Source organism: Gavialis gangeticus, unplaced genomic scaffold, assembly GCF_001723915.1.
Source record: "Gavialis gangeticus isolate Ggan-Ray unplaced genomic scaffold, GavGan_comp1, whole genome shotgun sequence".
Lineage (NCBI taxonomy): Eukaryota > Metazoa > Chordata > Crocodylia > Gavialidae > Gavialis > Gavialis gangeticus.
Window position 1 is genome coordinate 4,331,780 of NW_017729034.1, and position 18,175 is coordinate 4,349,954.

The 18,175-nt window shown below is 40.8% G+C and overlaps 1 protein-coding gene across 1 annotated transcript in view; it reads right to left on the bottom strand.

The window, feature by feature from the left end:
• ZBTB20 (zinc finger and BTB domain containing 20) overlaps positions 1-16,129 on the bottom strand; it is a 49,798-nt gene extending 33,669 nt beyond the window's left edge. The window contains exon 1 of the mRNA XM_019527658.1: positions 15,946-16,129. The gene's annotated coding sequence lies outside the window, so the exon portion shown is untranslated. The remainder of the gene's footprint in view (positions 1-15,945) is intronic.
• Between the last annotated feature and the right edge of the window lie 2,046 nt (positions 16,130-18,175).

Here is an 18,175-nt window from a genome sequence, read left to right on the forward strand (position 1 = left end):
TGCAGCCTATTCCTCCCTTCTAGCATGCCCACATCCCCCCACATCTTAGTGTCATCAGCAAATTTGAACAGGGTACTATTTACCCCCTTGTCCAAGTCACTGATGAAGATGTTGAACAGTGCAGGCCCAAGGACCAAGCCCTGGGGGACCCCACATCCCTCCAAGTTGAAAATGACCCATCCACCACCACTCTCTGGGTGCGGCCATAAGGGTCTGTGTATTAATGTTCTTTCAGGACTCAAGCAGGGTGCCATCTAGTAAGTAGAGCAGGCTCTGGACCTAAGTGGTTTGCCCAAGGTTATACACGATATCCATGATAGAACAGAGATAGAACTGAGGTTTTCTGGTTCCAGGCTTATATGATAACCACAGAGCCATCCTTCCTCTCCATATAGCAGATAGGCTGCATTTTCTCCCATTTTACCTTCCACTGATTTCAACTAAGTTACACTGAAATAAAACTAGAGTAAATACTGTAGTATATCCAATGCTTTTATATACATAACTAGAAATATACTAGGGCACTACGTATTGAGCCAAAGATAGTGGGAGAATTTCCTGTCACTCAAGGAAATGATTTGTATTCTGAGAGATCCTGGAGATGGCTGAGTTCACCAGTGTTCTGAATGAGCTCAGGAGAGAGGTCTGCCAGGGCTGTGTCAAGTCGATCCTCATGGATATATGACCTCCTTGAAAGAAGGCTGTGTAGGAAAAAACTGGTAGGGAGCTTCAGGAACAGGGAGGAACATTTGTATCCTCTGCAGGAGATCTGACCAGGCGTGCCCCTTGCTTTCTGTTGCTTTAAAGGTTTGCTGGAGTTTTCACCTAATCATCTGCTCGAACATCTTGAAAATCAGTATCTCATTCTACAATATCTATCCAAAACAAACACCAGATGACACTACACGAGTTGCCCTAACCCTACCAGATTGTTGCTAGAATCAAAATATGTAGCAGTCTACAGCTAACAGGAAGTACTGTATTTTTACCAGCATAATGGCCACTAATGTGGCAATTACACACTGTATGCAAGAAAATATTACTGCATAATGAAAGCCACATTTCACAGATTTCCCAGTCCCAAAATTACAACTATCTGAAAGGGGCAAAGATAGCCTGACCCCCTTATCATTCTTAAAGATCAAGACTTTCAGAGATTCGCCCTAGATAACATGCAACAACTGCACTGAACCCTGATGTTCCACCTTTCTCCTGACAGCTTTGTTTAAAAACTTTTTCTTGTATTTTATGAAATAAGACTTTTCTCCAAACCAGCGGACCCCTTCCTTGAGCAAACTGACATGCACAGGTAAGTTTTGCTACCTGTCCAGTGATGAAGAACCCATTTTACACCTACGCAAAAGCTAAAGACAGGCATTCCTGAAGTAAAATGGTTCAGTGTGCAGAATCTGAATGTCCTACTGCCAGCGGTTACACATAGCTAGTGCTGGGGATATCACCTTCTATTTTAGCCCATGAGCTAGAGGAGCAGCTATTGAGGTACTGGCAGGATGTGAAGAGGATTCTGCCCCTGTCCTGGGGGGAGAGGGGTGGGGGCACAAGCCGGAAACTAATCTCTGCAAGTTGCTTTGGAGTTCCAAGGACCAAGTATTAGCTCCACTGATTCCTTTAGATGTTTCTTTTCTAGGCCGGCAGAAATTAAATCTTCTGCTTGTACATCTGTAAGTGCCCACGTTCCTCCACACATCTCTTGACACTACACTGACACTACACCCTACTTAAGTCTGTAAAACACTAATTAAGTTGCAGCTCCCATTTACTGTACCTTGGTGACCAAAGGCTTAAATGTACCATGACATGCTCAGATATTTTTAGGTTAAAAGGTTTATTCCTGTTTTAAGAAAGAGGATTTAGCTTTTCCATTTTCTCTTTAGATATGTAGACTTTGGTATTTTAGGAACATATTTGAGATGCAAGACAGAAGATTGATAAGATGTCATGTAGCTCAGCATCCTGCTTAGTAGCAGGGACTTTCACTTGTAACAGTTCACTGAAATTCAGAGGAGCATTCTCAGGGTGCAACTGTGCTGCTACTGCTTTGGGTAAAGCCTGACATACTCATAGGGAGCTGCACAGCTAAGGGAGAGTGTTTGTCCTGTTCATCATTTCCATGTTTGACAAACAGATGCAATTTGTTTTGCATTTTATCGCCCTCCATCCCCACCTCCAGTTGAAACATGACATGCAAACACATGGTCAATCCTGGGCATTTTGTTTAGTGTGTGCTTATTTGTACCTCCAAGACTGAAGGAAAGCTAGATAGAAAACAGCAAGGAGTCTGATAAGCGTTCAATATATATCATCAAAGACCCCAGGGTCCAATCCTCAGCTGGGGAAAAAGTAGGATAGCTTCACTGAGTTCACTGGAATGGTGCCAGTTTAACTGTAGCTGAGGATCTGGCTCCCAAAGTATGTTAAAGAAAGAGTAAAAGAAAAATGTTTATAAAAAAATTGCCCCCAGAAAATTAGAAAGAGACAAATACAATGGCCACACGATGGCATCATTTCCTAATGCGAGAAATCAAGCTACTACTACCACAGTTTTCATAATGGCACATTTTAATGGCAAAAGTGAAAACTGCTTCAACTACGTTCACTTGTTCCCAAAAACACAGGCCTGAGGGATTAGATCTGCTTGCATTCAGTTCAAGTTTGGTCCAAGATTCTTTCATGTACTGTGGTTAGTTTCAGGCTGTTTGACTCTTTAAAATGGGTGTTTCTCTTGCTAATATTTTCCTTTACAGAGTCAATCACTATTACTCAGAGAGACTGCTGCACTTTTGGAATGATAGCCTAACAATGGCTGAACAGATAAGATGGGGCCAACTATACCCAGGAAGGCACTGGGAGTTCTGTTTCTGACACGTAAGCTTCCAGGGAAATATAAACTTCCCTTAGGATTTACCTTTATTCTATAAGGTCTTGATGAAAAGTTTATCAAAGTTCCTAAGACATGTTTTCAATAGGCTTTCAATAGACTTTGGACCACAGCCAAAAATTGTATCCAAAACCAAGTACCATAAAAGAGCCAATTAGGGACCTTTCTTGGTGTTCTTTCCGCTTTTGGTTGTAGGGATCGATACCTGCTTTCAACGGAAGCACTGTTTGGATGGAAATGCACCCCTGGACTGTTGACCACTTTTGGATTTGGTCTGAATTTCTCGGTTTTCCACCGGCAGGGGGGAATGGGAGGAAAATTTTATCAGTCTGAGTGTGGTTAAGCAGGTAAGTCTGAATGTCTGTGAGCTTTGGTTTAAAGGAAAATATAGATTAAAACCTCTTAGGATAATTACCTGTTTGGAAGGTTCTATTCAAACCAGAATCCTCCACAGGGAGAGCTGGTAACAAAGGGGGCAGAAAGGACTGGATGTTTTTTTCAGCAGGGATGAAATCCACAGAACAGCACACCTTTGAGAGCAGGAGATTTCTGACAGGCACTGGAAGGTTACAGAAGAAGTGGCTGATGGGAAAAACATGGAGTGGAGATGCAGATACAAAAGCCTGGTTGAGGACTGGGAAAGGGGCCTGAGCTTCTCTCCTAACCCAACATCTCAATCCAGTCCAGAACCATGGGAAAATCTTGTTCATGTCTGGTTATTCTTTCCACTTGTCTTTTTTATGTGTTAACAAATAGGTAATTGCTAAGTAGGAAGACTGTATATTGTGATGAATGCTCCTGTCCAGGAATGTCATGAGAGAGAGCCATCAAGGCTTGTGGCTTTTTTACCTGGAGTCTTTTGGGGGGAGGAAGGAGGAAAGTGCCCACCATTCTTCACCCTCTTGGAAAGAACACTAGAGAGGATGTCCTTTCTCAAGGGATCACAGGCACCTATTGCTAATGGTTTCTGCACAGCCTGGCAAGGAAAAGGAGTTCTGTGCATCCCTCAGTCCCACTGTGGCTGTTCAGAATCTGCTTACCACCACAATATATGGTCCTAGACTGTAAGTTGTAAATGCTCAATAAAAGACATGATTTTGTTTCTGAAGACGATGAAGCAATTTCAGCCCACAGCTAGATATTTGCAGCCACCCTAAAAAGGTGTGCTTATAAAATCACCTATTCTTTTCTTGTTTTGAGGGAGTGGGTGGGACAGGAATGAGAAATTTATGGGACAAGAACCTTAAATAGTAAAAACAGAGTCAGTTGTAGACTCCTGTTAGGAGTGAGGGTATTAGTAGACAGACCTGTGGCATAAGTACATATTCTGAGGAAAGGTACTGAGAAACGGTACTGTGATACCTGAAAGCTTGCCTTGGTCTATCCCAGTCATGCAGTTGGTTCAATCAAACATATGACCCACAGGAATTCTGGCTTCTTGCATATCTACTGGACTATCATGGCAACAATGTCATCTCAACACTACTACAAGTACACATTGTAATTTTTAATATTCTAATAAAATATTTGAAAAACATACAAAAGAAGTTCTGTAATTTCAATATACACGCACTGACAAGTGCTAAGAGGCGATACAAGTACAGTGAACAACAGGTTTCATTCATGCCTCAATCATATCCTGACCATTATTTAGTCAACAGCAGCCCTTCATATATACCTAGGTTTTCCTCTTATTTGGGCGTGTCTGCACATGACGTTTTAATGTGCGTTAGCCTAAGTGAATGCACATTAAGGGTGCATGTCTACATGTGCACGCCCTTAACGCACATAAAAAGTAGTGAATTTAGGCTACTTATGCCTAAATTTGATACCTACAAATGCAGGTATCGAATTCAGGTGCAAATAGTTAAAGCACATTCATGCATGTGTAGATGCACATTAAATTTATGCATGTTAAATTCATGTGTAGACATGCCTTTTGTGTCCAACGCTGGCTCTAACCTCCTTAGGAAGACTCCCTGGGATCACAGCACAAAATACTCCTACCAGAGTCAATGTGGTTGCATGAGTATCCAGGAATTTATGGGGAGAACTCACCCTCTTTGTTTTTATTTCCTCCATTGCACTCCTTTTCACACAAAAATTGCTACTTTGTGTCTGTCTCTATCTGGGTAACATCAATAAATTATACGTTAGCGCTCCTATCATCTCGTTATAAAGAGCCTTTTCAAGATTTCTAATAGATGTACAATATTGCTACGCTTACGTCTTCACTGGTTAAGAACTCAAAAATAGCTGTTGTGAGATTACTCTTAATTTATACTACTTCTCTCTTGCGAGCTTTCAAGGAGAAGCATTTAACCACATGTCACATACCAATCCAGAATATACTGTGCATCCCAGGAAGGCAGAGATCTTTTCAATGTTTGACACAACAAAGCTCCATGTACAAACTAAGGATATGCATGGGTTTTGGTATTTGCTTTTACACTTGTAGGCTCCTTTAATGTTTCAAGGAGCTATGGGCAGTGATGAATTAATTAGAGATCTAGACATTTTGGTTTGGTTTCTGAATGTAATGAATTTATATGTCATTTTATTTTGACCTCATAAATGCTCCATTAAACAATGCAAACACTCACAGAAGACCTAAATAAAGAGGCAGTGCAAAACACATGTTGGTGATGCTTCTGCAAATAGTAATATTTGGATTCCTATCCAACCCACATCTAGCATGAACAGTTGGGTTGAAGCACTGCATAGCACACTTGTAGAATGCAGTGCTCCTGATAGAAACAGCAAGTAACTGAGAAGTTTTGGTAGCCTCCTTGAGTCACACACTTCTTTTGTTCCCCTCCATACTAGTTCAAAATATATTGTTCCCACACTAAATACAATGCTCTTCTCAAGTCATTCTATCAGAGGATCACAACAAGCTTTATAAACATGAATGGGTTGTACTGACCAGGATCTCAATTCTCTGTTTTAGCATGTCTAGCAGCTTAGCTACCACCATGGTTTGGATGAAGAGAGTTCTTTCTCTTCCTTTGTCTGAACCATCATTACAATTATGCCACCTTTCTTCCTCTCCCCATTCCTATACTCTCCCAGCCCTGGCCTGCTTACTAAATTGGAACACAACATATAGTAACCATAAGGCTAGTTATTAAAGGAAAAGAAGGAGGACTGAAAACAAACTGACCTTGGAAGTCCAAATGAAGAAAGTTCATAATAATGAGTGGCCAGGAAAATGCCAAAAGCTACTGAAAGACAAATAATGGTACACTTAGTTACTAAAACTGGTTGAGTTCATAATTAGAAATGGTTTGGGGCAATCAGCCCTTCATTCCTTAAATCAATGTTTCCCAAGGGAGAGCAAAGGACTGGCCAGAAAGGACCTAGCAGATGTACAAAGCCTTAACAACACATGGCAGGAAGGGAGCACAACTGTCTCCCCCTGCTAAAGCCTGGGAATCCCACCTTAAGCGATTGCTGCCTGAAGCAGCTTGTCTAGAGCATCCTGGGAAAGAGCTACTTTTGCTGAGCCTTCATACCTGACTAAGACCCAGTGGGCCGCTGAGCAAATACATGTCGGGTAAGACATCAAACAGAAATGACCACGATACTATTAAGTTCGGCACCCTTGCAGGGAATCATATCATGAGGTAGCTCTGACATACAACTTCAAAAAAGAGGATTATTAAAAAAAATAAATAAAAAGGAGGAAGTTATTTAGAAAGAGCCTGAAAGGAAAAGATAAGAAATTAAAATCCATAGAATCAGCAGGGAGGTGGCCTTAACAATACTTTATTAGAATCAATATTCATATCCCAGGACAACAGCAACTACAAAAAAGGGTAGCGGAATAACACTAGGATGGTTAAATAATAGGGTAAAAGAGTTTATTAAGGCTGAAAATGTATCCTTCCTAACATGGAAATCTTGCCCAAGTGATGCTAATAGAACAGAGCATAAACTGTAGCTGGCAAGATGTAAAATGGAGATTAAAGTGTGAGGAGGAAATTTAAAGAAAAACAGCTAAAGGTATAAAGTAAAGTACTGTTATAAGAAATAATTTAAGTATGTTAGAAAAAGGAAGCTCACAGGGCCATGACTGCGGCCTAAGGAATACCTAAGATTATATGGATAGATATATTAAATAGACAAGCAGCAGACTCAGTGGGTTTGCTAGACCAACAGTGCATAAAAGCAGTAAGGTAATCAAAGAGGTTATAGAAACTGCACAGTCTAAGTGATTTCTTTGCTTCAGTTTTCAGCCTGAAGAGTGATGGAGAAAGGAAAGCTATCTTAAGGTATGAAGGCCCTGTCCAGGAAAATATTATCAGAAGAGGAGGTGGTAGAAATTCTTAAGGAATTAAATGATAATAAATACTCTGAACTGGATGGTAGTCATCAAGAAACTATGAACGAGGTAGCTCAGGCGCTAATGCAATTATGTAATGGAGGGATTATAGGCAGACCTACAATTTTAAGTATAAGGCTGCGTGTAGACACTAATGCTCCTAATGGGTGACTTGAGAATGAGAGAGACCAATGAATTTGGAATCAGGAAAATGTCTAAAAAATGCCAGGGGGTACTTAAAACATATGTAAGGGATTATTTTATGATTCATAAAGCCCAAAACAATCAAAAATCATGAGAATAGCTCAAAAATCATGATATAAAAATATAAATAATATTATCAAACATGCATAATAATAAATTTGTAACATTGCTTAGTTGCTTTCTGGTTTTTCAATATATAAGATAGAATAAATACATATTTTCAAACTTTTCTCCCCAGTCATGCAGCCTAGAAGTTTTCTTGACCTTTGGAAATGAAAGCTGAGTTTCTTATGTAATCTCTTGATTCCACACGTTGGGACTTAAATAAAAACTCCAGACACCATGTCATCTGACAACAGTGTGCCAAATTAACATTAAGGTCACTAAACAAAGGAATAAGCGATTAAAATCACCACGAACAATTTTAAAAACATCTGTGTGACTTATGGACCAAAGTGTCAGTGACTTAAAAGTCCATGAAACTTAAGTACCTAAGCCACATATGTGCTTTTGAAAATTTTCTCATTATATATGTAACTGAAATACCGTTTCTTACATGGGGTAAAAGAAATATAGATGAGATAACATTCACTGTGAACATGCGACCTATCTCTGCAACTAAAGTCAACAGGACTTTTTCCAGATACTCCTCAGCTGCATCCCCACAAGCGGGAACATGAGCTTTGCAGCACCTCAAAAGCTTTGAGGTATCACAAAACACACATGGCACATGTGAATAGGTTCTCCATGCTTCATATTTGCAGCACAGAGGCAAAATTAGATACCAGGAAATTCTGGTATCTAAAAACCATGCAGAGAAAAAAAGCAGTGCGGTACACATGGCAGTAGTGTGCACTGCCTGAAACCAGAGCCTGGCCAGCCAGAGACACACTCCAACTGCTGTCCAGGCTCCGCACACCCGGATCACCATTGCTGCAGCCCTGGGAGGCCCCCAGGACCCAGGTAAAGCTGCTGGGGTCAGCATCCCTACCCCACCCAAGGCAATTTGCTGCATGCCAGAGCACACGTGCAGGGGCATTTCCCCAGGGACAACTAGCAGTGGCACACCTATGTGCTGTCTATATTTACTGTCTATATTTAACAAATTTCTTTTGATCTGAGATATAAAAGCTGCTTGCAAATGTTAAAAAAAACCCCAATGCACTTTACTAGAAGCAGCAGCACATTACTTCAATCTAGGCCAGCAATGAAGACCCAGGCTGCAGAGAGGTGACAGTAGGAGGCTACACATCCATTTTCATCCTACCACAACATCTCCTTTGAAAATTAAGACAAAAATAAATAAATGACAAAGTCCCACTAATTTTTAGCTTGGAAGTGCCACAGAAGTCACTCTAGGCAAAAAGCAGCCCCACTAAGTCACAAAGACGACCTGTATTGACTGCTCAAGAAAATGAAAGTCCTCATTTGCCTTCCTCAGTTGTCTGTGAAATACAGTAAACCTGCAGGGTACATTACACCCTCTTTCCTTTCCTCCTTTAAGGCCCTGAAGATCTTAAAATTAAACTAGTGATCAAAAATAGAAAAGCCAAGTTTCAAGAAGAGGAAAACAAAAATTGCCTCTGATTCAAAGTTCTTGTCTTATTTGTCAAAGCTGTCAAGCCCCAAGTTGGATCTGGGTAGATACGATATTCAGGCTCACTGGGCTCATCACTAAATAGTATTCTATTCAATATTTAAGTTACCTGTTTGACCCTAGTTAATACATATATATAGGCTCTATTACTTTCTATCTTTCTCTCTCTCCTTTACCAAACAAATGTTCCTTTTTATTGTGTTTATTTTATTTTCCTGATTATACTCAGCGTTGGAGTCTATTTCAGAGCAGCCCCCATTTTATGGGTTCTGTATCTTCTGAAAATCACAACCACTTCTCTACCAGTTTTTCCAATAATCATCCAAACTATTGCTCAGTCCTATAGATACTCTTTGCTAAAATGTCGTCTTTCCCCTGTCTGGAACACGTTCTTTCACAGATGGACCATCTTTGTCCTACAGTGTCTAAGAATAACTCTTCTAACTATCCGTAGACACAAAGAGATTCAGTTGCACTGTTCCCGTGGGATTTCTTTGAGTTTGGACACATCTGCTAAGATACATACATCAGAGTCTGAATGAAGTTTTTGTTTGATTGTATCTTTGAGCATTTGTGAATTTTTCTGCCAAAATATTCTTATCTTTTGGCACTCCCAAAACACAGGTCTATACAGTTACAGATGACTTCCAAACAGCTCCTGCATTAAGTGGTCTCTAAAGCCCAACCTATTTATAGGGGGCCAAGTCCTGAAGTTCTTATTCATTCTACAATCTCAGCAAAGTCAATGGGAGTTTTGCCTGTGGGGAAAGTAAAGGAAGAACTTTAAGACTAGGTTGCTACCAGTCTTATCTAGCCATCCTGTTGAATGATCAGGAAAATTTATAGGAAGTTTTAACTGGCATTTTTGACAACACCTCATTTACCTCCTTGTAACCTTTCTTGAACAAATGGAGCCATATTTTCACTGAAGGCTATTGCCTTGGGTGTTCAGTTTCCACCCCAAAACTACCTTGCTTTTGTGTATGTAGCAGCATCCACATGGTACAGTCAAGTAGTTGGTGATGAGTCTAGCATAATTCCAAGTGGACCCCAGGTGCTGATTATTACATGGACCATGCTCCAGGTACTTCTGAAACTACCTCTCCATTTCACTGGCTATTTCAAAGGCATTTATCTGTACTGTTTTAAGCCAACCTATCCCAAGGCAGAAGACAATTATTGTCAGAGGCTGTAGGGTTCTGCTTCAGGTATTCATTCTTGTGGAAATATGTCTAAGCTCAAGAATCACAATATTTAGGATTTAATCTTTAAGGCAAAGAATCTGCTGTGACTTCACTGGGGTGATAGAATGCAGCATCACTCAGGAGTGGAGGCACTCACCATCTTACAGGGTGAGGCCTTTAGAAAGCAATGTATAATACACTTCTGTGCCCAAATTCTTTGCTAGCTCCTTCCTTCAGCACCTTCCTTCAGCACTCTCGATGGGCAAAGAATTGCTGAAGTGTCAAAGTCGAGGTGCAGCTGGCTGTCAAGGGGTATTTACTGTCTACATTTAACAAATTTATTTTGAGCCGAGTCATAAAGGATGCTCAGGGACATTTAAAAAAATGTGCTTTACTGGAAGCAGCAGCACATTACTTCAATCTGGATCTTCAGTGTTTGTAAAGATTAGGTGCTTCAACAGGGCTTTTTTGGCACTTTTAACTAAAGCTGATTTAATTTGCTATTAGATAAAAGCACCAGAAAAGCCCCTCTAAAGCGCTTGATCTTTACATCTGGGTTGAAGTAACACACTGTCTCTTTTGGGCATGCACAGGACTCAGTGCAGGAACACACTGAGTTTAAAGTAAAGAGCTGGGGATTTTTTTTTTAATGCCTGCAAGAACCCATAAAGAACACCCATATAGTAATGAGGAAAGTAACTTTGTAAATAGTTATTGCCATACAGAAGTGGCACAGTTTCTGGCATATACAAATGACTGCACTTGGAAAAATGGTCAATGTAGATTTGAAATCCGTCCCCTCTCCATGATTTTCTCTAAAAACAAGTCTTTATTCAAATATATGTAAAATAAATGAAGACTCTTATAATCTGCTGTATCAGGCTCCTGGTAGATTTTTCTAAGGCTTCAAACACCTTTCACTTTAACTTGTTTGATATTTATTAGTCACTGCATTAAACAGTCCTGCCAAAATGTCCGTTTCAATCATAGCTTAGCAATATTTTTAGATTGTTTCATGACTGTTTGAACTCTTTATCAGTTTGAATAAGCTTTTCTTAGTCTTTTTCTCAGGAACAAGCTTTACTATCCTTGTTCAGGTTAAAGTTCCACTGACTACCAATGGGAGGTTTGCCCTAAATGAGTAATTTTGAACAGGGCTCTTCATTTTATTCATTTCTATTTGATCACTTTGAGGTCTCCTCTTTTCCAAAGAGAAGACAACCAACTTCCTGATAGTAACATTCTTCAGTCATTACTAACCTAGGCAGGATTCATATGAGTAAATGGCTCTTGGAAACTATTACTAATCCCTTAAGTCAACCAGTTCTAAAGCTGTGCCAATGTTTTTCTGTTTTGACAGAGACTGTGCCTGGTGAGTCTCAGTAACTTTAGAGAGGATGTGGCCAAATTAATTGGGAGTTTTGTGGAGTTTAAAAAGAGTTGGAAGAACAGATTGACTCCAAGTCTTCTATCCCCAAACTAAGAACGTTTCTGCACATTTCTAGCAGTTTTCATCTCTATTGTGTAAGGAGATATGGGGCAAGCATAAGATGGTATGAAGCTAAATATCCTTAATTTATACCTTGGCCCTTACACACCTGCACTGCAAACAGGTCTTCCACTATGGTCCCTGGCAAACTGTATTTCCATCAAACAACAGATAATGTCGCTCAAACTGTGAAGCTATGTGACCTGCTTCACATTCACAAGGCAACTTATCCAGAGGGAAAAAAAGTGCCCTGGGATCTTGCTCTGCCAGCACGTGCTGGCAGTAGAAGCTGGCATGCTGCTGGAAAGAGTTGTCAGTCCCCGTCCCACCTTCAGCAATGCTGTAATGAGAAGTGAATTCTGAGCTCCCGCTCGGTGAAGGAACCACTCCTTTAGTCCTTGTGTAGAGCAAGGGAGACCAGTGTAAAAAGCGGGCAGGAGGCAGGAACAATGGGGCTCAAACTCTCCTAGAATACTTTAACAGGTGCTTTCATCTGCATCTTGTCCCCACTGGTAGCTTTCCAAGTAAAGTCCCTCCCACTCTCAAATTATAATGATGTAAGTACAGCATGTTATGTTTCTTGTCTCACGCTTTTCTACTGGGAAGAGGTGCTAACGTCGCCTTAAAGAAGCAGCTTTCAAGTCTAGTTCAAAGGAGAGGTGGCAAGTCATGATACTTTCTGCTGAGACACCCTGAAGCAGCAGAGTTCAGTGCAAATCACAGATACCATGAAAGCCTCCTTGTGGAGAGGGGTCGGGGAACAGTCTATTCTGGTGTGCTAGAAGATGTGGCTAAATGCTATCACCTTTTGTATGACATGCCACACCTTCAAATTAAAGCTTGAAAGAAACCAGCTATAAAAATGTTCTACAATTTTTAAGCAACATCTTTGTAGATGGTTGGCCATTTTTGTGCTTGGTTGGCCATTTTTATTGTACAATAATTACTTTGCATGTGTAGTATGTCTAAATTGACCTAAATTAATCAGTTAATTGCACACTAATTGTAATGTGTCAGGGAACAATAAGAGAATATAATGTGACAGACATGTATAACATACAAAAATAATGGTGGTGAGGGTGATCATCACATCATCTAGCTCTTACACACTGCTTTTTATACTCTCGCTATATGACATACACATATTTTATGAGAGATACAAGATGAAATATTTTCTTTTTAAAACTAATCTAGTTTACATCTAGTATATATGTGTTTGTGTGGGTGTATACATAAATATATATATGCATGTGTAATTTGTCTTGATATTTTCTGAACAATATGTTTCAACTGATGCTTTATGTATGTATGCATGTAGAAAATTATGTCTATATATGTATAATATTGAATAATTTTAAAAAGAAAACATTGTTTCAGTTGAAACATTTTTCCTTGGAAAATGTCAAGACTAAAAATTTAGATGTTTCTGCTTTTTTTTTTTTGGTTGTTGAAAGTTGTAAATAGTGTTGGTCCCACAACAACTACATGTTTCTTGCCTGGAAATAAGTTTGCTCAGCTTATATTACCTCCATTTTACAGGGGAGGCAACACAACTTGCCCACAGTTGTCAGTTGCAGTGTTGCAGACCCTGGAAAAGAACCCAGGTCTTCTGAGTACTAGTCCGTCACTTTCTGCTGTAGGTCATTTGCTACCTGCCATATTAATTTTGAACTTAATTTACACATTATTTCATTTCATAATTAAAATGCAGTTCCTTTTCATTTTCCTCTACAGTACTTGACAAACAACATCACAAGCCTATTGTGATGTCAGCAGTGAACCTGTTGAAAAGCCTGGATATAGAAGGATAAGGTTCATATTCCTAGGTTGTCAGTGGCAGAACCATCACCATATAAGTACTGATGTTTTTTTTTAATCACACCCAGGAGTCTTAAATCATGTGCCAGGTAAAATTCAGTAGGTCAAATTCTTGGTTGATTTTATTCTACTAAGGCCTAAGATGTTATGCTAGCAGAGATTCCAGCAGAAAAGTACTCCTGAATACTATTCCTGATTTTGCCACCCATTCTCTGGGGTCTCAAGCAAATCATGTTACCTCTTCACCTTATTTTCTGCAGCTGCAAAAATGTTTCATTTCTCCTAAAGAAGTGTGAGGAGGATTAACTATTTGTAGGGTGCTCTGAACATATATAACTTCATTAAGGTCCACTGATGCCAGTACAAATTTTTCCACTGATGTCAGTGATCATTGGATCAGGCCTGCTGGTTCAGTCCTGCAAGTTAGAGAGTTACTCTAAACTTCCACAAACTTCACAGGACACCAAATGACACTGAGGTCATTGAGGTTCTGTTTATACCCTGCTGACTCCAGGGCTGCCAGCCTTGGGTGTGTGTGAAGCGTGAGTGAGTAGGGATTTGCCTCTCAGTGGAAAGTCCTAACCTTTGTAGGGAGGCAGTACAGACTTGACTTAAAACTCCTGGGTGGATTGCAACAGTGTCCAGCACAGGCAGGTGGATCAGGACAGTTAAGTCACATCTTGCTGAAGAACAAATCTGGTGTGAAAGAGGGGACTGATCTAGATTTTAAGGGTTTTCATTTAATGCTGTGCTAGTGAATTTAGTGCTGTTGACCTTCATATTGACTACCTTGGAAACTTAAATCCCCTTCTTGTCTATAAAATAAGTACAGTGTGAACAGCAACAGGGCATATCTCGTTCACACACTACCCACTGTCAATGGGCCTCACCTCTGCCCTTGACCACCTCCAAATGTAGTTCAGGTGGCTGAATGAGCCATTCAGCCCCTGCTGGCCTCAGTGCTAAGGCTGCTTTCATGGTTTTCCATCTGTCAGAAAATATCAGTGTGAGGTTTCCAGCCCCATTTGCTAATGAAGTCTTTCATCTTCATGAATAGGATAAATAGATTCTTTGTTTAAAAATAAGGATTCTTTCTTTCTTTCTTTTTTGTTGTTCTTGCCTTGCTCATTTTTAAGCCTTTTTACCAGCTTTTGACTTTGAGAAAACATTAAAAACATCCAAATCTGAATTCCTGGTCCTATCCAGAGATTGGGTATTTCAATTCGAAGGGAATCTTTCTGGAGAAGAACCACAGGCTACCTCCCTCCCCAGTGCCTCACACCTCTCTTTCTTTCCTAGCTCACTGGACCAGGTTTAGGAAAGCCTCCCAACGTTATCTTATCTGTCCCACTAGAATCAAGATCTCAAGAAAAGGCTCATAATGAGTGAAGTCAGAAGCTGGCAAGAATTGCAGCTAAAATGATCTTGATAGCAATGATCCCAATAACCCAGCTGCTTCTAAGTGTCACCCTGAGGCAGGGCTTTTAAATTAGAAAAAAGAAAATGATATACATTTTTTAATCTGATTTTATTTTAATTGGCCCCTACAAAGTCTGGTTGGCTTCTGAGATCTTGAAACACTTGGGCTCATTTTTCATCTTTCTTTCTCCCCCACCAGTAAATTTTTCAGCCTTTTCAAACCATTTCAGAATAAGCAAATTAGATCCCCTAAAAACTGATGAATGTGAGGGATGGACTCATCCCATGTACCTCTGCTCAAAAGGTTCTTGATAGGAGTCACTATAACAATTCAATGTTTTGAAGACCTCACTTTTCACAATCCAATTTCAATTTCCAATTTCTTTTCTCATCCCCCTGCTCTGCTCCCCACAATCTGATGACATGGAAAAGAAGAAAGCCAAACAACCTGCTTCAGCTAACCCTAAATACCCTGAAAACATGTCAATATAACTGCGTTGGTCCCTCAAAGTCTTCTGTACCCCCAACAGGTCCAGCCCACCCTGCTTTCCAGAACACCACCTTCTTGCCATGTCTGCAGTCCTATCGAATCCTAGGTTCAGCTAGAAATCTGCAGTCCCTAAGTGCCTTCTGGGCTGGGGTGAGGATCACAGGCAGAAGACTCACTGGGATGAAGAACAGCATGATGACTTGGAGGGCAGGAACCCCAGCACTAACTAGGTACAGAGAGAGCTTGTGGCCCAGGGGAGAGGGAATGCATGCATTGCTTCACAAAAATTAGGATTAGCACTACAATTTGACCCACACTGCTCTTTCAGCTTTCTCAAACTGAATTATTATGACCCTATGCAAACCAAAAACAAAAAAAGGGGGAATGAGGGGGAAGGAGGCATATATGGAGGAGGCCTTGTTGGTGTGACACTATGGAAACAAATATAAAAGCTGGTCTCCAGCATAGAAGAGTGTGTCTACAACTCGCAGCAACCCCCCCCGGTACATCAGTGTACTCACAATCAGATGACCCTGTGTGTGCGTGCAGGTTGGTTGGTGAATGTGATGAGTGGATGAGGGCTGGGCTCAGAGGCAGAGCAGCTTCAAGGTTCAGGCAGGGAAGGCCTGGCTTGGCTCTGCATGCACCCGTCTGAGTAATCTCATTCTCCTCAGACGCCTTCTGGTTTTCAGCTGTCTTGGGTTTCTTCCTGAAAACAAACAAAGAGACCTTTGAAGAAGCTGACGGCATAGTTGGGAAAAGGCATTTTTAGAATCTGTTAAAGATAACTTGCTTAAAAAAAAAAAACCCTCTTCTCTTCTCCCCACTAACACCCCCCTGCCCCCAAGGAGGGAGCAGAAGAGGACTCTCCTCCATGCCTCTTGTTGGGAAACAAGCAACTCCCTGTTTATACTCTGATGCAATGGCCCTGAGACCACATTACAGCATATAGGACAAGTAAGAAACTCCCCATTCTGCCCCTACAAATGACATAAATATAACCAATCCCAGTGGTTTAGACAGTCCAAGCTCCATGTGACAAATATTAACCACGGCTGTATCATTCTGAGCAGACAGCTATACAGAGCCGTAATAAATTGGTCTGGAAAACAAATAAGCATGGCCTAGTTTAAGAGGCAGGGAAAGCAAAGCCTTACATTGTGAGGAAGAGTACACGGGAATAAGATAAGAGCACTGCCACTGGGCAATGTAGATATACAAGGGTTAACTGTACCTGGTCATTTGACAAAATTTTAAGCCTGAAATCACCAATGATGCTGCCTGCAGGCTGGCTTCCGGTATCTTCCATGAACCAACAGAGCCCTTAATTACTAAAGATACTACATTGTATTTCTATAACAGCTTCCATCCAGGACCATAAAGTGCTCCACCAACATTGAGAAGTAAGCCTCGAAACACCACACGTGGCTAAGCATTACCCTCTTCATTTTATAGGTGGGAAGGTTGACGCACAGACTTTCCCATAGTTGCAGTATGACTCTCTGCTGGAGAAGGGAGAAGAGCTTGCTCCCCTGAGGCCTAGCTCTGTTCTTTAAGCCCAAACAAATGCCACCCCCGTGTTCACTAAAGTTTCAAGCACGGTCTTTACTTTGCAAAATTACTGCCAGGAAGCAGTAGTCACTTGTAGCCCTCAGGCAGAAAACTGGCTGCCCTGTGGCATGTGTCAAACTAAGGTAACCCTCATGAAAAGGAGCAGAAGCCAATGAAGCACACACAGGGGCACAAGTGCAGTCCATGTTCTTTTTGCTTACTCTCTGGAAACAGAGGCCAAAAAGGTTTTTATGTGATGGAAGGAGATGTCCCTCACTGTTGCTTGTAAGCATGACCTAATGAAACTTGATTTCAGCTGCCCAAGTCTGGCCTGGATAAAACATACTTAATCCAGCAGAAAGCAATGCTTTACTACAAAAGGCATGCATTATTTTCCACCAGGGGGACCGTCCATGTCTTTTGCTGAAGTTCTAGCAATTCTTTTGCTGTTTTAGCTAGTTTTCCCAAGTCACGGCAACCATACTCTGAGCAGGCCACCAGGCTACACAAAAGGCATATAATGTCTTAAGATGCCTGGAAGGGTTACTGTGTCAGGACCCATTTCTACACTGCTCCTTGCCCCATCTGATCTCTGAAGTAAAAATAAGGAACCACAGAACTAGTTTTCTCTCTTATTCTCCACCCCCAAACTTCCATTTCCAGAGTGTCCTGCAGAAGAACAGATGCATTATGATACCCAAATGAAATCTCTGACGTGTGTGTGTGTGTAGTATATATAAATCTTCATTTTTGTGTCCAGGCATCAGGGAAAAAAAAAGACGAGAAACAGCAAAAAACAAGACAGAAAGAAAGAAAGAAAGAAAGAAAGAAAGAAAGAAAGAAAGAAAGAGTACCCATCATGCAACAGAGAGCAAAACCACTTTGCCATTAATTGAAAACGTTGTCTTTGGTTACATAAAAGAATTATATAAGCCTGGCATATCTAAGGGTACAGCATGTGAAAGCTCTTGTCAAACCTGGTGGCTGCCAGTTCTAGCTGGTCACCTTCAGAGGGCAGCAAAGGACTGAATGATTTCATACTACATCAGCGCAAGACAAAACCTCCACTAGAATCTTCCTCCTGGTCACTATGCCAGGGGTTCGTCTGGCAAGCTCCCTAAAAAAATAAATAAAAACACACTGGGGACAAAGACTATACAATGATTGTCATTTACAATAATGCATTTACAGTCAACAGCT